Source organism: Macaca thibetana, chromosome 18 (assembly GCF_024542745.1).
Source record: "Macaca thibetana thibetana isolate TM-01 chromosome 18, ASM2454274v1, whole genome shotgun sequence".
Taxonomy (NCBI): domain Eukaryota; kingdom Metazoa; phylum Chordata; class Mammalia; order Primates; family Cercopithecidae; genus Macaca; species Macaca thibetana.
The window spans coordinates 36,819,376-36,841,157 of record NC_065595.1 but is presented as its reverse complement, the minus strand read 5'-3'; the positions used below and the strand labels follow the sequence as shown (position 1 = coordinate 36,841,157).

The window sequence follows — 21,782 nt, the reverse complement described above, 5'->3', positions numbered from 1 at the left end:
ACCCTAGAACTTAAACTATAATAATAATAATAATAGTAATAGTAATAGTAATAGTAATAAAAAGGTTAGACTGGGCACAGTGGCTCACACCTGTAATTCCAGCATTTTGGGAGGCAGAGGTGGGTGGATCACTTGGAGTCTGGAGTTCGAGACCAGCCTGACCAACATGGTGAAACCCTGTCTCTACTAAAAATACAAAAACTAGCCAGATGTGGTGTGGTGGCAGGCGCCTTTATTCTCAGCTACATGGGAGGCTGAGGCAGGAGAATTGCTTGAGCCAGGGAAGCGAAGGTTGCAGTGAGTTGAGATCATGCCACTTCACTCCAGCCTGGGTGACAGAGGGACACTCTGTCTCAAAAACAAAGAAAGGTTAAAAAAAAGAAAAAAGTATGTTTGAGATGATCAACATGTAAAAATTGAAGCACCTAATAATAATTAAAATGAGAGCTACTGATTGAAAAAAATAAAAATGAAAGAGATACTGTAAGATGATCATAGGATTTTCATCAATTTTTATATTAATACAGTGAATTACATTGATTAATATTTTGAAATAGTCAAATGTACAGACTAATTTTGAATTAGTCATGCTACCTTATACACACAAACATATACACTTATTTTTCTGTAGATTTTTATTAATCTTTTCTATATTTGCTAAAATTTCTCTCTTTGCTACTATGCTTATGTTTATATATAAAGGATACTTCATAAAGTAGTTTGAAGTTGTTTCTTTTTTAAAGTTTTCTGAAAGTATTTGTGGCATATTAGCATTGTTTCTTTCCTAAATGTTTAATAGAATTCACCAGTGGTACCTATAGAACTATTTTGATTTTCTATTCCTTTTGGGATTTGATTTGAAATTTATATTTTTCTATAAACTTGATTATTTCAAATTTAATCATCAAATATTTCTAATTACTTTGCATAAAATTTTCCATATTATCATCATATTATCTATTAACTGTTTATAAAATTTATGCTAAGGACCACTTTATTATTTCTAACTTTAATTTTTTTGGTCATGGTTATTCTTGTATGAGGGTATGAATTTAAAGTGTCTTTCCAGTTTTAAACTTTGAAGATAATTTATCTAGTATGTATGTATTTTATTTTATTAATGTTTGCCATTATTTTAATCATTTCCTTCTTCACACTATTAGGATTCTTTTTTGTTCTATTTCTAATTTCTTTATGTTCAGTTGTTCTTTTAAAAAATACATTGTTTAATTCTACACATTTTTCTCTAAATATGAATTTATTAATGTTTTAATATAATTAACTCAAAAATTATTTTTCCTCCTATTTATTTTTTGATCAATGATTTATTTTTGAAGCTCATTTTTTAATTTTTTAAACAGTATATTCTGATTAATTTTTGCTACATATTGCCAGCTGAATTGCATTGTGGTTAGAGTACATACTCAATATTCTTTTAGCACTTTGACATTTGCTGAGACTAATGTATGGCACAATGTAAGGTGAAATTATTTCAAATCTTTCTGTGTATTTTCGATCATTGTGCATTTTGATGTTGTTGGTTATATACCATTTAGGTCAAGTTTTCCAATCATAGTACTTGAATTTTGTATTAATATATGCTTACTCTTTACTCATTTATTGATATTTACAAAGGTATCAATTCATTTATTAATATTTATTGATGCTATTTATTAATTTGTTGACATTTATATCAGACCATCTTACACTATTCATTATGTCCCTTTTTCTATCTTCTGCATATTTAATCTATTTCTTTTTCATAGTCTTCATAATGCATATTTTCTTTGGTCTTCTCTTTCAGTTTATTAATTCAAGCTTCAGCTATGTCATGTCTGCTATAAACTCAGCCACTAAATTCTAAATTATTTTTACATTTTTTATTTTTAGAGTTTTCAATAGACTTTTTGGAGTGTCCAATTTTGTGCCAATATTTTCACTTTTGTCTCTTATTTACTTGCACATATTATGCATAATTATTTTAAAGTATGAATCTGATAACTTCAATATTTAAAGTCCTTTTTTCCCCCCCTACTTTTTGTTATTTCTTCTGTATGCATCTCTCCCCCAACTACCATGTTTTCTGTCTTTTAGTGGTCATGGTTTATTTTGGATTGTGTACTTGACGTTTCATTTGAAAAATTGTTTTAAGATCTAATTTGAGGCCTAGAATGCTGTACTCTTACTCAAAATAGTGTATTTCTTTGCGTCTTCCAGGTACTTGAGTGTACTAGCATTCCTGGACCCCTTCAATCCTAATTTCAGAGAGTGAGATTATTCAACATTGAACTAAAATTCCCATGAAGTTCTGTCTAATTCTAGTGCACCCTTACTCCTATGATAAATCAGATCCAGACTTACAACCTACAGGTTCACCATTGTCGTCTCATTTTGGAGAGACCTGGACTGAGACACCTGCACATCTAGGCCACTGAAAGTATTGAAAGCATATCCTAACCTCTTAGTTTCTTAGCTTTCCTCTTTCACCTAAGGGAAAAGTGTCCATAAATATTAGATTTATTTTCCTGGTTATCTTTCTTCCCCTGAAATCTCATGTATTAATAGTTTGCTGACATATTAACTTGATGATACTCTCAATAATTTTCTTTCTTACATTTTGTGCAGTTTTCCTAGCTATCCATTGTGTATGGACTAGTCTTAATTATTGAGTCCAGTATACATGAAACAGCACCTGCACAATTTATTTACCTACTTATTTACTTTTTTTCTGTCTCCTCCATTAGACTATAAGTCCATGAACATAGAAACTGCCTCAATCCTTTTCATTACTCGAATACTAATATCGAGCTAGCATAATTCTCCTAATATAAAATGGTGTCCAATAAGTATTTTGGGATGAATAAGTCATAAGTATATGACAATAAAAATCGGAAAATCAGGATTGGCCTTATTTCAAATTGCTTTACTTTTAATTTAGCATTTTTGGTTTCAACAAATGTATTGACTATTATATGCAAACTTTAGTTGATATAAAATCAGAAATCTTTGGTTTATATTCTTGATTATCTATTTTGAAAAATCATTTAATTTTTCAAGTTGTCAGTTCCTTTTTCCATATTAATACTCATTTCATAGGATTTTACTGAATATCAAAAGAAAATTTGGAGAAGCCCTTCACATGGTCACAGGAAGTGGTCATTCATTTATTTCACTGATGAGTCTATGCTATGTGTAAAATATTGTGAAAGAACTAAGGTAAGTACCAGGATAGACAAGGTTTCTGCCCTCTTGTAGTTTATGTGTTACCAATAGAGACAAACAGTAAATAATTAATCACATGAGATATTACTTATTTAGATTTGTTTTGGCAGATATAAAGCAGATAAACACAGTACCATAGGAATAAATAACAAATAAACCTGACCAAATCTAGGGGGTCTACCAAAATTTTCTCAAAGCAGTGAGTTGCCTATCGCATATATAGCAAACATTTGTTAGGGGCTCATTATGTCCTAGACACTATACTATTGACCTGCTCTTTTTTGTTGTTTTGTGTTTTTTTTTTTCTTTTTTGAGATGAAGTCTCACTCTGTCACCAGGCTAGAAAGCAGTGGTGTGATCTCAGCTCACTGCAACCTCAGCCTCCCTGGCTCAAGCAATTCTCCTGCCTCAGCCTCCCAATAGCTGAGACTACAGGCATGCGTTACCATGCCCAGCTAATTTTGGTATTTTTAGCAGATACGGGATTTCACCATTTTGGCCAGGATGATCTCGATCTCTTGACCTTGTGATCCGCCCACTTTGGCTTCCCCAAGTATTGGGATTATAGACGTGAGCCACTGTGCCCAGCCTATTGACCTATTAATAATTCATTTCAGTTAATCTTCACAACGACCCAATTAACAAATAACATAAGCCAATACGTTTGGTGCTGCTGATACCTGTGCCTATTAATTTTGACATGAGGAAACTAAGGATTAGATAATTCAATTTGCCCAATTGAGAGTCTGTGGGTATTAAAGCATGTCATTAAGCTCCTGCAGATTGACTCCAAAGCCTGAGTTCATAAACAGTATACAATATCATTCAGTCTTAGAAGAGGTGAAAGAGGAATACAATAGGCAACAAGATGTATGACATGGAAGAGGACTTATAGTTAAGATGTAGACAGACAGAACAACCTCTATTTCATGGTAGAAAGTAGAATGATATAAGAATGGACAGGGAGCCATCCCAGTTGAAGCACAAACACAGAAGTCTGTGTTAGTGCACACAAGTCAGGAGAAATAGCACTCAAGTCTTTAGGGCTTGAACTCAGACTTTCTCTTATTAATGGCTTTTGAATGATTGTGAACTTCAGCCATGCCATTTTTGCTGCTATGTAGATCTTGAGTAATGAGGCCAGCCTGCAAGAGAAAACCTAGATGGTATCAGGGGAGATGGAATATTCCAGTGGGAGAATTTGAAAGTATTTAGGGAGTAAATTCAATGGAACATGGTGATTGAATAAATGTGGAGGATGACAGATAAAAACAACAGTTGTTTTTCCTTAAATATTTTCTATAAACATACATATGTTTTTTGAGCCAACTTTGATTTTACTTTTATTATTATTATTATTTTGGTCATCTGTTCAAGCTTTTTCAAGTTGATTGTTTTGCTGTTGATTTTTCAGCATCCTCTTCTCCTTCTGTTTCTTCCCAGTATTACTTTGGAACATTACTACCCCTTTTATTTATTAATTTAATGAAACCCCTCCCATGGTCCAGACTCCATCACAACATCCTGCCAGTTTTCTCATTTATTTTTATTTTCTTAATCCTAAAACCCAGATATTCTCATGTCATCCTTCTTTTCCCTACTTCCCACTTCTGGCATCCCTTAAAACTGCAAATGCTCCCAAGACTTTGAAGCTCTAGCCAGCTAATACCTCAAAGAAAAGTTGTCAAAGAGCTTTATTCTTCTGACATTTTAGATCCCATTCACTGACTCTGAATGGCTGCCATTTTCCCCTCCTCTCTAAACCAGAGATTTACTCAAATACTATTTTAACCAGCACCATAAGCCACAGGTTTAGAATAACCACTCCAGTGAATCAGAAGAAAGTGATCAGGCATTCTTATTTATATCACAGTGATCCGGAAATTTACCTTTAAATAAATATTTGCATTTGGAAAGAGAAAGTCTAGAAAGACAAGAGATGAAATGCTATTACCAGGTTTTCCAGTAACATGACAGATTTTTTGGAGGTGATAGTTCGGGAATACGTTCATCAACTTAACCCAGGTGATGATCCACTCAACCTAGAAATGGACAGTGATGAAATGATTGGCCCTCATTTTCTACACTGCTGGGTCATAGATAGGTTAAAATCAAATTCTGAAAGTTAATTTCCTCAACTCAATGAACCTGAGATTCTACAAAGTAGTTTAGAGCAGTCATTCTTTAAACATTTTTTTTAAATCTCAATAATCAGACTCAGTTAAATCAGAATCTCTACTGGTGGGACTCAGGTATGTGTATTTTAGAACTTGCTTCTCAAACATTACTTTAGACATAAATCTTGGGATCTTTTTGAAACTGAAGATTCAGATTCAGTACTTTTGGAGTGGGGATTGAGATTTTACACTGAGTACCAAGAGAACCAGAGACTAATTCTTAAACTTGGCTGCACATTGTAATCACTTTGGAAAATGAAAAATAAATACATAAATTTAGAAAAAATATGCCCAGATTCCATCCCCAGAGAATGACAGCAAATTACACTAATTTTGCTCATATTTACCTCTCTGAGGTAGCTTGATTGACCATCCCAGAGAAGAGAGAAGAAAACGTCTGATGGTTGCAATAAAATAGGGTTCAATCAGAAAGCATGCTCTCTCTTTTTCAGATATGCAGCCTCTCCTGGTGGTGAAGAGGATTTCCCTAACAACCTCTCAAACATTTGTGGGCTCAGAAACATCGGCTTTACTCAAAACAAAAGCTCTCCCTCCATAGATTTGACAGTCAGCTCTCTGGGAACAGGGAAAAGAAAACAACCCAGCTGAGTGTTCACAGTGTAATTTTCCACAACTAAAATTGAACAAATAAAGGGTTGGGAGACATGTTTTTTCAAGTCAAATCCTGTGCTTCTTCTTTAACCTCCGCATTTCAAATGGAATTTGAATCTTTGGAGGTTAGAGTTCATTCACTTTTTGGCAGAACAGCACTTCCTGTTTCTAAGAAAAAGGCCCCAGAATACTTCTTTAATGTCAAAGGCTGTTACAAAACAGCACTTGATTAATTGGATGCAAGTGAATGAGAAACACATGGATTAAGTTTCCATTAACATCCATATGGGTTTCATAATTAAGAGAAAATGCCTGACCAAAGGAAGTGTTTTGAGTTTTACTTAACTGAAATTTTGTTTTAAAAAAAGTGCTTAAAGCTACTTATTCCGAACATGATAAGTGCCAGAGATTACTCATCCCTAACCAAAACCACCTAAGCTGTATCAGACTCATAAACTGAGACCCAAGCTTATAAACTCCGTTCTCTCAAAAAACCAACAACACTCATCAGTTTCGGGAATTGTAGAGGGATGAGCCATCCTCTGATCATTGAACCATCTTAAAGAATTTATTTACTTTGTTCAATCAGGTAATTCACAGTTTCTGACTTTTTTAATGGATTTTACTTCTCTTCATTAAGCAGATTTTACTAGTTCACTCACCTGAAATCAAAGTAAAAATTGCCTCCACAATTATGTGATTGTAGAACCACCACTGCCTTAGAAGTCAGTTAAACCTCATTCAGACCTCTCCTTGGTAGGGGAGTAAAAGGCAACATTCTGCTTCATTTTTCTCATATTAATAAATGAGAAGATAAGACTAGATTAGCGTTTTACCAACTTAAATACCTTGGATTATTCAAATAGTAAAATTATTTATTTTGTATCCCAATAATAAAAGAGGGAAAAAGAAAAGAGACGGAGTAAAATGGACCAACAATTATTGCCAATAAGTTAAAGGTTAGGGAAGTAGCTTTGATAGAGTACTATTTTATCTCATTTCTACATATAACAACGTCTGAGAAACACTGAACTTAATGGTCAAAGAAAAGCAGTCTTGCTTCAATTTTCTATTATACTTTCCACCTATTATTTAGAAAGTTCTACCTCTAGATACAAGTATCTCCAATCAGAGACATTCAAAATTGTCTCCTCATCTATTCACCAAATTGACTTGTTCTACGCCCTTAAAAAAAAACAAAACAAAACAAAACAAAAAAACACTATCAATTGCCCTGCAAATTACCAAACTCAAAGTAGAAACACGAGCTTTTTCTTGAAAGTTTCTTTACTGCTTTCTCCACTCCCCACATCCATTCATTTATCAAATACTAAAATGTGGTCCTCAAATATTTTTTAATCCTTTCACTTTTCCCTATGCTTATCCTTTCTTAATTTGCACCTTTGCAAATCGTATGCTGGATTATTTCAAAAAATTTCTAATGAGTTCTTTTTTTCTGTTCCTCTCCTATTTATTCTCATCATTAAACCTGAAATTCTTCTCTTTAATTTAGGATATAGTTATTAAAATATTCTAAAATATATCTAACTGAAAATAGAAAAGGGTATAGAATATTAGTAAGGTTTTATAGTCTACATTATTAGTCAGCTTTCTTTCTCATTGGCATTAGGGTCAAAACTTCATACATATGTTTTCAGATTTTTTTTCCATACACAAGTGTGCATACACATGTGTGCATACACATGTGACTACATGTGTGAGTAGGTATTTCCAATATTTTTGCAGGAATATAATCATAATCGTATACATTGTCAGTCTTTTTATTTTCTTTTTTTAAAATTTTACTTGAAGTTCTGGGATACATGTGCTGAACGAGCAGGTTTGTTATATAGGTATACATGTGCCATGATAGTTTGCTGCACCTATCAACCCATCATCTAGGTTTTAAGCCCCACATGCATTAGGTACTTGTATTAATACTCTCCCTTCCCTTTTCCCCCACCCTACTACAGGCCCTGTTGTGTGATATTCCCCTCCCTGTGTCCATATGTTCTCATTGTTCAACTCCTACTTATGAGTGAGAATATGCGTTGTTTGGTTTTCTGTTCCTTTGTTAGTTCACTGAGGATTATGGTTTCCAGCTTCATCCATATCGCTGCACAGGATAGGAATGCATTCTTTTTTATGGCTGCATAGTATTCCATAGTGCATATGTGCCACATTTTCTTTATCCAGTCTATCATGTATGGGCATTTGGGTTGGTTCCAAGTCTTTGCTATTGTAAATTGTGCTGCAATAAACATATGTGTACATATGACTTTATGGTAGAATGATTTATAATCCTTTGGGTATATACCCAGTAATGGGATTCCTGGCTCAAATGGTATTTCTGGTTCTAGATCCTTGAGGAATCATCACACTGTCTTCCACAATGGTTGAATTAATTTATACTCCCACCAACAGTTTAAAAACATTCCTATTTCTCCGCGTCCTCACCAGCATCTGTTCTTTCCACACTTTTTAGTGATTGCTATTCTAACTGGTGTGAGATGGTATTTCATTGTGGTTTTGAATTACACTTCTCGGATGACCAGTGGTGATGACCTTTTTTCCATATGTCTGTTTGCTGCATAAATGTCTTCTTTTGAGAAATGTCTGTTCATATCCTTCACCCACTTTTTGATGGGGCTGTTTGGTTTTTTTCCTGTAAATTTGTTTAAGTAGATTCTGGATACTAGATCTTTCTCAGATGTATAGATTGCAAAAATTTTCTCCCATTCTGTAGGTTTTCTGTTCACTATGATGATAGTTTCTTCTGTGTAAAACAAACCAGATCTTGGAAATTTGCTATATTATTATCTAAATCATTTTTTTCACAGCTTTACAATATTTCATTTTGTGAATATCCAATAGTATTTATTAATGGGCAACATTTCCAATGCTATCTTTCCGCCTAACATATGCAACGTAAATTTTTAAGCACAGTGTACCAGGACCACTCTAAAGTATCCCTGCCTTTTCTCTTTCGACATTATACTCTCTCAAGAATCCTTTTCTCTGGTCACTTTGAACTGCTTCCTAATATTACACTGCTTCCTAAATCTCACAGTTTATAACCTAGACAATCTGTTAATGCCTATCCTGTAAGAATGAATACATGATTATGTGAGTTTTCATGCAAAACAATGTTTTACTTTTGAACAAAATAAGAACCCATAGAATGGCTAGTTAGTATTAATTTTCTAATAGCCACATAACTGTTATTTGCCCAATAAATATTTGTTAAATAATATATGAAATGGATTATTATACTCTGACCTTTCACCTTGAGTGCATATGTAGTTTAAACAAGAGAATATCTATGAATTTTAGATTACCTACATATATATTAAGCATTTACATATATTTTTTCCTAATGAATTAAAACTAAAGGAATGGTATTTCTGTCATAGTCATAAAGCTCACTACCTAAAGGTATCGTTTTTTTCCTGCTGTTTTTTTTTTTCTTAATACAGGTACAGAAAGACTTGTTAAATCTTAGCCAAAACCCAAAAGTCTTCATGCTTTCTGAATCTTTGGTGTAAAAGACAACATTAAAAAGTGTCAGACAAGCCAAAATACTTCTGATTATTCTATTACTGTCTTCATTTAGTGGCATACTGGCATCTTCCTCTTCTTCCAGGAAATGTTCTCTCATATGATGGTTGGTACAACTAAAAAGAAAAAAATATATAATGAAAGACTTAGGGTAACCAATATCTTAGTGAAATACGTGTAGTGGGTTTAATGATAGTTTCTAAAAAGCCATGTCCACACCCTGTTCCTCAGAAGCTGTAAATGTGGTGTTATTTGGAAAATGAACCTTTGCAGATATAAATAAAGACTTTGAGATGAGGAGATGATTCTGCATTATCCAGATTAGCCCCAAATCCAATGAAAACTAGCCTTATAAAACAAAGGCAAAGGAAGGTTTGACACAGAAGAGGAGGAGACATACAGAGGGTAAGGCCATATGAAGATGAAAACAGATTATAATTGTTATAGGCTGAATTGGGACCCCCACAAATTCATACATGAAATTTCGAATCCCTAGTATCTCAGAATAGAACTGGTCCTGAAGTTTGGGCTTTGAAATGGACAATTGAAGTTAACTGAAGTTATTAAGGCAAGTCCTAACCTAATAGGATTGGAATCCTTATATTCATAAGAAAAGAAAATTAGTACACAGACAAATTCATTGGAAAGACCCTACAAGGAGAGGGAGAAAACAGCCATCTACAAGCCAAAGAGAGAGACCTCAGCATAAAACCAACCCTGCCAATGCACTTCTAGCCCCCAGACTGTGAGGAAATACATTTATGTTTTTAAAGCCACCTATTCTATGGTCCTTTGTGATAGCAGCCCCATCAAACATCTGGAGCCATCAGATACCAGAAGAGGTAAGGAAGGATGTTCCCCCAGGGTCATCAGAAAGAGAGTGACCCTGATGATGCCTTCATTTTGGACCTTTGGTCTGGACTCCAGAAACATGAGAGAATAAATGTTTTTCTTAAGTCATCAAGTTGTGTGTGTGTGTAATTTCTTACTGTAGGCCTAAGAAACTTATATAATAATTTTACCTTTACCAGGAGAATCCAAGCTGCCTTCACATGCCTATGTTTATTGTCTTGAGCCATGGTCCATGGAGTATGGTGAATGAAGGCCTCTGTGCTAAGTCAAGGCTAGAGAGGAATATTAGAAGTCTTGCTTAGGGCTCTTCGTCCTCAGCTTTTTACCACCAGCTTCATGATGATTGAAGAAAAATAAAGAATAGCATTAAGTATCAATGTATTTCCCTTTGGGAACTTTTAATATTGCATTGAAAATGTCCTCAGGGGCAGTTTCTTATTAGGTTTTACATTATGTCCCATTCATTCTTTGCTAATGTTTACATTTTAAGTTTTCTTTTGTAGGAAAGACTTTACTGAATGGGAGAAAATGGATTACATAGGAATGATAGTGTGTGTCTGTGTGTGTGTGTGTGTGTATGTGTGTGTAGAAGAGAGTATTGAAAAAATTAAGACTATCAACTTATATCATCATACTTATCTTTTGGTTTTCACCACCCACTGTAATTTTCAAAGCAATTTGATTTCCTAAATAGTCTTGAGAAGGAAGGAGAGAAAGAGCTGCAAACCCTATTTACCCTCAATAAGACTGAAAAGAGGTAACAGAGTTGTTCATGACGTTGACCTCAGTTTTCTGATTCCCTTTCCATTTCCAAAGACAGTGTTTGAGTTTTTTATATGTTTTGTTTACATTACATGTTTAGCTATACAAAACCCTTTCAGAAATATTGTATTTGGTCCCCTTTTCATTCCCTTCAACACATCATTTTCAGAGCAGTTTTCTCAAAACAGTGTTTTGACACAGTCATCTCTAGGTGTGATACAGTCTACCTCATGTGGTTCTAGTCCTAGTTCAAATGACACTTTCCCCATTAAGTCTTCCATGGAGATCCCCTCCTCCCTTTAAATAGATTTTGCTCCACTACTTTCATTATTTGCACATTTATGTCTACATTTTATTTTCTCCAGAGCACAAGATATTTGAGAGCAGGAATCATATCTTACTCATCAAAGTTCTAGCAATAGTGTTTTCTTGATTGATTGTTTGAGGAGTAGGAGTTCAGAATATATTTTTGAGTGAATCAATTAATGGATACATTTATTTTTCATAATATTTTCTTAAATTAGATGAGACAGAGATTTATATTTTCAAAAATAAGCCAGAAAAATTATAGGAGTAGCCCAGCGTAATTTAGTGTAATAGTTGGACTGATACCATTGATTGCTCTATTACTTTTTTTTTTTTTACAGACTGCTTATATATGAGTCATACGTAGACCAGATGGATTTCACTGCAAAGAGGTAATAGGAGGTAATAGCTTTACAAGCATTTAAGCTATTGGCATGGTATGTTAGTGGCAGCCTCTGCTTTATGGCATCATGGAACTTCAAAAATGTTAAAGGAAAAGGCAAATTATAAGCAGATATAATATATATAACAGATGACAAGATAAATGAAGACAGCCTATGAAAGGTGAAAGGGGATATTTCTGGAGATAATAAAGTGCGATTCTGATCTTCATTTTAAGAGCAATTCGTAATTAGAAACTTTTGCTGAATATAGCAATGGCAAGAAGAACTAATATAAACCGATATACTTTATTCAATCCAAAATACTCCTGTTGTTTTATTATTTTGTCAGTGAAGAAATTATACTACTAGCAATTTCATTCTCAAGTAAATTCATATGATTTCAGCATACAAAGATGAACCACACTCACTTATAAATTTTCAAATGTGCAACACAGGAACATTTAGGATCATAATCTGTAGACTGATGCAATAGTAGATTAGCTCAGAGGAGCTTAGCCTCTCATGCTTCAGGTAAGAAGAATGAAGGCAAGGTAGTGAAGGCATGGGCTGTAGAATTAAACTTCGTCTACACATCATGGTTTTCTGGACAGTGATTTTACAAGATAAGCCATAAGGCAGAAAGAGTTGAGAACAATTTAAAAATCAGACAAAAACACTGGGATGGAAAGGGATTAGAAATAAGAGATTGGCCGGATGTGGTGGCTCACGCCTGTAATCCCAGCACTTTGGGAGGCAGAGGTGTGTGGATCAAGAGGTCAAAAGATTGAGACCATCCTAGCCAACATGGTGAAACCCCATCTCTACTAAAAATACACAAATTAGCTTTTAAATTTGTGTTGTGGCGTGCTCCTGTAGTCCCAGCTACTCGAGAGGTTGAGGCAGGAGAATTGCTTGAACCAGGGAGGAAGAGGCTGCAGTGAGCCCAGATCATGCCACTGTACTCTAGCCTGGAGACAGAGCAAGACTCTGCCTAAAAAAAAAAAAGAAAAGAAAAGAAAAAATAAGAGATCAAGCATCAAGCAGGTTTGAGCCCCAGGAGTTCCAGACCAGCCTGGGCAACATGGTTAAAATATAGGTCTCTACCAAAAATAAATAAATAAATAAATAAATAAATAAATAAATAAATAAAATTTATCTGGGTGTGGTTGCTCCTGCCTGTAGTCCCAGCTACTTGGGAGCTGAGGTGGGAGGATTGCTTAAACCTCAGAGACCAACACTGCAGTGATCTATGATCACGCCACTGCACTCCAACCTGTAAGACAGAGCAAGACTCTGTCACTGTCACAGAATTAAAAGGAAGAAGAGATTGGTGAACCACTATTTGCATAGCAGTAGCCTAAGGCAAGAGTAGGTCACAGGTGACAGTTTGTTTGCTATCTAACCTTTCTCCTCTTCAACCAGGTTGTCACTTAACTATTTGGAGTATCAGTTTCTGCTGTAAGTCAAAGATGTTCAGCCTATCTGCCTCATTGAGCTTTCAGGGTGTTTGAATTTTCGATGAAAAGGCAAATATGGTTGTAAGCATAAAGAGTAAGTATGTTTTATGCAGATGCCTCTCTCTTGCTTTCTCATTTGCAAACCTCCAGAGCAGCCTAGGGAGTCTGCAGACAAGATGTAATGGTGCAAGCTCATTAACAAAGATCTAATAATGAAATCACACACAAAAAATCTAATTAGCAAGGTTACCTCTGGAGCAGTAGTCCAAGGGAAATAAACACAGGCTTGCGTTTGTTTTTTGTGTAGAACCATACTTTTTTCATTTCCCTTAAAATAAAAAAAAGTAATTTTCCTTCCAAATTGTGTTCTCCCCTACATCATTGTTATTGGTGTTGCCTACACTCTGGGTTTCTTCTAGTGCTTGCAGGGAGTGACCAGAGTCATTTTCATTGATAAGAAGTCTTTGATTTCAAAGCCACTCCCACTGAAGTGTCCTCCTGGAATCCTTGTGCTGGGGCCCCACACAGGGGCCATCTCCCTGGCTGGCCTGGCAGTTGTTTCATGACACACATCAATAGATCCCAAAGGCTGAGGAAGGCAGGCAGTTAGGGTGTGAGAACCCCAAGCACTCCATCCCTACTAAAACCCTAGGAGAGATTGTGGGGGTTGCAGAAGGTAATTATATAATTGGAATTTAGCCAACACACCAGGGTGAAATGACACAACAAAGTCTGCATCCCTTTGTTCGCAAGGGCGGAAGGCGTTTACACATCACTTACAATATACACGAGAAGCTTCCAGAGGCAGTTGCGACTGGCCAACAGGAGCCCACATTAAGAGAGACTGGGCTTTGCTTACTTATAAAATTAGAGCTGCAACAAATGGAGGTTTTCCATTCTAACCCCTCATTTAACAAGTGAGAAAACCAGACCCTAGAGGGTAAAGTTACTTATACAAGGTCACTCAACTCAGATACAGAAGCTTTGGAGTTAGATTTCAGGAATTTTAATTCTAAATCCTATTTTGTTGCCACTGTTTTTACCCTGACTGTAATGCATTAGAAATTCAGATAGCCTACCTGGCTTTAATGTGCACTTTTATCACCTTTATCTTAAAATGTCTTTTTCTGTAATTCTGAAATGGGGATAATAATGCCTATCTCACTAGATGTTTGATTAAACAATTACACTTCTAAGAGAAAATACAAAGAAAATCAGGACAATTTTGAGGTAAGCGAAGATGTCTCAGGCCACAGAAAGAACAAACCATAAAGGAAAAACAATAAATTGTACTTCATCAAAATTAAAATGCTTTGTTCTTAAAAAGACACTTTTAAGAAAATGAAAAAGCAAGTCACAGTCCGGGAGAAAATATTTGCAAGGCATATATCTGACAAAGGACTTGCATTCATAATTTATAAATAACTCTTACAACTCAATTATAAGAAAACAAAGATCCTTTTAAAAATAAATGAACACAGGACTTTGTTAACAGATACTTCAGAAAAGAAAGTGTACTTCTGTCCAATAAGCACATGAAAAGATGCTTAACATGATTAGTGGTGAGCAAATGAAAATTATAAACACAGCAAGATACTTATTTTATATCAATAAGGATGCCTGAAATTAAAAATACCCAATGTTAGCAAGCATATAGCATTACTCTCATATATTTCAGGTGGGAGTGAAATATATAAAAACAAAGCCCCCCCCCCCCCACAAAACACACACACACACACACACACACACACACACACACACAGAAAAATCAACAAAACAAAACAAAAATTTTGGAAAACGTGTTAGATTCTTAAAAAGTTGAATATGTATCTATTGTATATCCAGAACATTGACTCCTAAGTATTAGCCTGAAATGAAACAAACCCACCATCTTATACTTAAGTGTTTATTGCAGTTTTACTCATAATAGCTCTAACTAGAAGCAAGTCAAGTGTCATTTGTTGTGTGGTGTATTCTGCATGGCACAGTCTACTCAGCAATAAAAGTAAAGAAACTGTTGTCCTACATAATAATGGATGAACTTAAACATTGGGTTGAGTGACAGAAGAGAGGCACAAAAATGATTACATTTGCATGAAGTTCTAAGCTGGGTGAAATGAATGTTTGGAAATAGGTCAAATCAGGGGTTGCCTGGGATACACTGGGGTAACTGGGATGACTATAAATGAGCATGAAGAATCTTCTTAGGGTGATAGAATTAATTTATATATTTGTTAGGGTTGTGGTTACACACTTGTCATCCTTGGTATTGTCATGGTATATGTATTTATCAAAACTCATGGAAATACACACTTAAGATGGTTGCATTTTGTTGCATGCAAATTAAGGCTCAATAATTTTAAGTCAATGTAATGGTAGTAGTGTAGAAGCTCACAGGGGACTTCAAGGACACAAGATCTGTTTTAGCTTTGAAGTTAGATGGTCAGTTCACAAGTGCTTGGTTTATTAACCTACTTCATAAAACATATGGAGCACACATAATTTGCCGTGTATCAAATATTACATAATACAATTTTGAAAGGAGCCAAACAAATGTGATGAGTTACCATAGGTAAAGTGTTGATCAAAATGTCCAGCTTTTACGAAGTGATTACTGTGTCCTAAGCTTTAGTTCATTTACTCTTTGTACAAATTTATGGGGTAGTTTTCATGATCTAATTTTAAATATGAAGGCACTGATGATCAAAAAAGTTAAACTAACTCATCAACGTTGCAGTTAGTACAGAATGGAGCCAGATGTAACATGTTCTTGCTCTTACTCCCACGTTCCACCTGCCTCTAGCACATTGCTCAACATATGTTAGTTCAGCCCTCTCTGTCATTCACTGCTGATATGGGAACATCAGATTTGGATGTCCCCTCCAAATCTCATGTTGATATGTAATCCCCAGTGTTGGAGATGGGGCTTGATAGGAGGTGTTTGTGTCATGGGGAAGATCCCTCATGTCTTGGTGCTGTCCTCATGATAGTGAGTGAGTTCTTAAATCTGGTGGTTTTAAAGTGTGGCACCTCCCGCCTCTCTCACTTGCTTCTTCTTTTGGCCATGTGAAGTGCCTGATCCTGCTTTGCCTTCTGCCATGAGTTAAAGCTTCCTGAGGCCTCCTCAGAAGCAAATACCAGCCCTATGCTTCCTGTACTGCCTCTAAACATCTTTTCTTATAACCTACTACCCAGTCTAGGTATGACTTTATAACATGCAAGGATGGCCAAATATACCTGCTTTCTCAGGCGCAGGAGTATACAGCACTTCTTCTCTTACTCTTTGGGCAGGGCCCATTCTAATGTGATTCTGCTCATTTACATCCATGTATTCCCTCTAACCCTGCCACCCCTTGTACTGGTCACTTCCCTGTCATGCCCAGACTATTTCCATTGCTAATCACTCTATTTTCAACTTTTCCTTCCTCAAATTTCTTCTGATTCTACAAATTAGAAACATTTTCTTCATGTGAGTAGCAAGCTGATCATAAATATAAATTGACTTTCAAATTCCTGAAATATAAAACACTCTTCTTGTCAAGCTTTAAAGGACCTGGCAGTTAGTTGAGCTCAAGCTAATATTGTCGTATAGGATTTGCACAACACATTCCAATTCAAATGTCTGCAAGGATACTCCGAACAGATCTTGTGCTCTTTCTCCTGTGTTGCCTTTCTGGGGAACACTGGCTTTCCCTTCTTTTCTCTGAATCCAAACATCTTTCAATGTTCAATTTAAGCACCTTCTCAGTGAAACTTCTCTGACCACCTCCAAGTAAACTTAAGCCACTTTATCCTTTTTAGTTGTGTGTGTGTTTTACTACATCGAAAACACTTTCATTCATTCATCTTTTACACCATGTTTGTTGAGTTTCCACTAGGGGCCATTCTCAATGTGTGGTACATTCATATAACAGTGAATGAGGAACAAAATCCTTGCTATCAAGAAGGTTGGTTATATTCTTGCATTCTTGTTGCTCTTATTCCTCAAAATCACTTTAAAGCTTCTTGAAGTCTGGGATCTTGTTTTATGCCTGCATCACATAGCAGGTATAATTAACTTTTCCATAGCATATAGTTGAAGAAGAAGGCAATCTAAAACTAGTTATCATGCCATTATCTAATAGTCAAGTTTTGCATCTCTCTTTCTGGTCTGCTATAGATGAAGAGAAGAACTTCTTGAAAGCTATATGTAAAACTTTAAATAATGGTTTTTCCTGGATGTTGGCATCATAAGTAACTTAATCTACAGTCTACATTTATTACCCATGTAATTTAAAAGAATGCAATAACAAAGAAGAATATTATGATAGTTGGAATTCTTATATTGTGCTTTTGAGTTCTCCTTAACTTAGAAAATATCTCCTTCTCTAAAGAAAAATGTAATCTACCAAATAGCATAGGACTTGTCACTGGCTCTGTTATTCAGTTTTCCTTATTGTGATTTCATGAGGCTAAGATAATACCTTACTTATCCTACCCTTTGAAGCTACAGTTAGTGATTAATAATATACCATGACTGAATACAATATGAAATGACATTGGGCAGGGAACATGACAATAAAGGATATATGATAAATCTTATTGTCATTCATGAGCAAAGTCATTTTGATATAATGTCATATGATGTATAAAATGATACATATTGATCATCTTTTTAAAAATTGTTTCTATATGCCCCAGTTGTCATTTTTTTTTTTTGATGGAGGATAAAATAGTCCTCAGGCTTTATTCTACATGTAATGTGACAAATAGCTGGTGACAAAGAATCATTATTATCTGGATCAATAATGAAGTCTATGGTGAAGTAATATTGCTGCAGAAATGATAATGTTCTGTTATAATGACATGATATTATATTCATTTAAAGTATAAAATAAATTATGGTATCATTACTATTCATCGTAGGCAATGTTAATTAATAATTTATTATTATTAAATACAATTACATGGAGAAAACTCATGGAGAGTTTTCTGATGGCCCTGGGGCATTCTGATCCATTGGTAGCATCAGGGCCCTAGCCATATCGCCCCCCTGGCCTGGTGGTGGTTTGCTCTACTGACAGTTGTAGCATGGGTAGCAACAGCAGCAACAGAGTCCCTGGCCTTTCCAGCTCCCATTTCATAGAACACCTTCATTTGGTCCCATCTTGCCACAGTAGTGTCAGCATCAAAGCCCCAGGCCTTCCAAGACACTGGACCACAAACAGGGCACTGTCAGGTGGTCCCATCTACCTGTAGCAATAACAAGAGCCAAGATGATAAAGATCATGTGTTGTGTTAAATATTTACCCATATTTTTTACTGATTCTGTTATTCTTCTTTCTTTCCTCCTGATGATTCAAGGTTGCTTCTTTTATCATTTCCTTTTTATTTAGAGCAATTTCTCAAGTCATTTATTTTATGATAGGCCGACTGATGACAAATTCTCTTTTCTTTCACAAAAAAAGTCTTGATTTCTGCTTTATTCAAAAAGAATACTTTCACTGGATTTGGAGTTCAGGGTTTGCATTTTTTTTTTTTTTTTTCATTTTAGCATTGAGAAATGTGCCACTTCTTCCCAGGGTCTGTGGCTTCTGATGAAAAATCTACTATCATTTAAATTGTTTTTCTCCTATAAGTAAGGTGTCGTTTTTCTCTCTCTGCTTTCCAGATTTTCCTTTGTCTTTAGTTTTAAAGTTTGTCTATGATGTGTCTTGTCATGGGTTTGAGTTTATCTTGTTTGAAGTCACTCAGCCTCTTGCATCTGTAGGCTTATATATTTTTGCCAAATTTAACAACTTTTCTCTTGTTATTTCCTTAAGTAATTTTTGTAGTCCTGTTCTTTTTCCTCTCTCCTGAGACTCTGATAACATGAGTGGTTGATATTTTGAGTCATATAAGCACATTTCTGTTCCTTTTATATTTTCTGAGTCTATTTACTCTCTTTTGCTCACATTGAGTATTTTCTATCACTTTGCCTTCAAATTCATCGATTCTTTTCTCTGTCATAGCTATTCTACTATGGAGTTTACATATCGAGTATTTTTAAGTTCTAAAATTACTATTTTGTTTTTCTTCATATATTTTATTTTTTTGGTGAAACTTTCTGCTTTTCATTATTTGTCTCAAGTATGACAAAAGGATTGGAAGTATTGTGTCAATACTGCCAGGAGGAAGATAAGGAGGAGGAGCCTCCTAGTTGGTGATGGATAGGAGTCCCCACTCAGCCTCCACTGACATCTCTCTGGCTTGGAGGAGCAGTGGTGTCTTGTTTTTTCCCTCTGTGTGATTTCCAGATAGTAGACGGGTACCGTGGTGGGGGGCGCATCACCACCTTAGAGGGATGGAAATTCTGCCTCTCTGCTTCCCTACTGGCCCTGAGACCATTCCAGTACAGTGGAAGGTTGAGCTACCTTTTTACAGCCTGGAGAGTGTGGAATTCTGGGTTTCTCACTAGGCTTTTGCTGGAGTGCATGAGCAGGGGCCAGAGTTTTCTATGATACTTGACTGAAATAGAGTGATTATTGTCTATGTCTATTAGATTGGTGCAAAAGTTATTGAGGTTTCTGCTATTACTTTTACTGGCAAAACCCGGAATTACTTTTGCACCAATGTAAGAGCAGGTAACAACATTTTCTCTGCACTTTTTCTGGTCTCTGGGCTGAGTGTGCAGGCTCTTGTCAAGGCTTTTTGTTTTGGTTTGGTTTCGGTCAACATTTCTTAGTGTTTCTGAGCTGCTGCCTTGTTCAGCTCCTATTTTGAGAGATATGAAGCCAAAAAAGAATAATAAATAAACCCCAGGAATTCACCATTATATTGATCCTTGGGTCCTGAGCTCCCTACCTGGTGTTTTTTTCTTCTCTACCATTTAGTCTTCTTATATTTGTTTTATATATAATGTCCAAGTGCAATTAAGATATTTAGTTGTACTTAGTGAGAAATAGGGAAAAGTACATCCACTCCATCTTCCCTGAAAGCTGTTCACCCACACATAGTTTTAAATGCACCATCCATTCAGTGATCTGCAAGAATTTAAATAAAACAAAATTTCTGTAAAAATATTTTAAACAACCATCTACTTAAAAATACATTACCATTTTATTAGATTAAAACCCACAAAATTGTTAATATTCAAGTTTTTAACATATAAATATGATGTTTAAAAATGCAATTTGTTAGGATGTCACTGGTAATGTCATAGCAACTCAAATCAGAGGAAAAAGGAGTAGGGAAGATAATTTCAAATGACTTCAATGATAGAGCATAGTAATCTTGCTAGCAACTCACACATTAAGAGATCCTTGGCTATTTTTGTGTTTTAATGAATTACAACTACTTAAGAGGTTTGTGTTGCAAATGTCAGATATAGCTGTCAAGAATAGTTATGCAGAGTGTGTTTTGCACACATCTAGGGAGCATTCTTACAACGTAGACATCATAGCATTTTTTATTATTAATTTTTTTTGGTAAATAACAGTAATATACCCTGCCCTAATAAAGTTATTATAATAGGTTTCCAAAACATGAAAATAAAGTGTCTTGAAAAGGAAGCACATTTTTCTCACACATATATAGAGATTTTCTTAAATAACCTAGGCTCTTGAGGCACCAAGATAACTAAACACTAAAGATATTTTAATTTGGTACAAGGGAAGCTTTAGGTAATGTTTAAAAGCAGCAACTATATAACAGCAGGGGGAAGGGCACTCATTCTGTTTTCTCCTCTACGTAGACTGTGTCTCTAAGCCAGGGGATAGCCCAGGAGCCAGGGATAAACCAGAGGGCAACCTTCTCCCTCATGGAAGGGGTTACAATCTTCTCACAAGGAGAAGCATTATTTGTTTCTAATAATCCATATCCATCAGGCTCATTATACAAGTTAATACTTTCCAGATTTTGGAAATAAATTTTCAGTCTTTAGGGAATACTTTTACTCATTTTCGAGTTTCTAACCTTTCTATATTTTCACAGATATTTTAAATAAAACTGTACAAGGCTGCATCAGTGGCCAGTTGCCATTTTAAACAAATAGTTGCATACTCACACATTTTGTTTTCAAAATAAATACATAAATTATCTAGCCAGTATTTCAAAGGTCAATCAGTACTTTCTGAATTTTTGGTTGAACAAAGCTCACTTAAGAAAACTGCCAGGGTCAAGAGCTAAATGTTATTGGAGTCAGGGAGGAGGTTAGTGGATGGATTCTGGACACATTCGCACTTTAGATTGGCACTCTTCCTAGAGTAGGACAAATTGTTCCTAACTCTTGCCTGGTGGTTGCTGTTAGCAATACAAAGCCATTAAATTCAATAGTGACCTCAGCATCAAACCTCACCCAAATAGCTTCCAGTTTCACAGCTTGAATCTCCAATTGCGTTGATTCATCTCCATTCCCTGTCTAGATAGTCTTCATGATGAGAGCTTTTTCCCCATGGGCTGTACTTGATTTTGACAGTCCCACTCTTGGTAATCAC

At 35.4% G+C, this 21,782-nt stretch overlaps 1 long non-coding RNA gene across 1 annotated transcript in view; it reads right to left on the bottom strand.

The window, feature by feature from the left end:
• The window catches only part of LOC126940988 (uncharacterized), a 32,637-nt gene extending 19,706 nt beyond the window's left edge, over nt 1–12,931 (bottom strand). Inside the window, exons 1-2 of the long non-coding RNA XR_007721029.1 lie at nt 6,674–12,931; nt 5,747–5,975 (exon numbers count right to left, since the gene is read on the bottom strand). This is a non-coding gene — a long non-coding RNA (uncharacterized LOC126940988). The remainder of the gene's footprint in view (nt 1–5,746; nt 5,976–6,673) is intronic.
• Between the last annotated feature and the right edge of the window lie 8,851 nt (nt 12,932–21,782).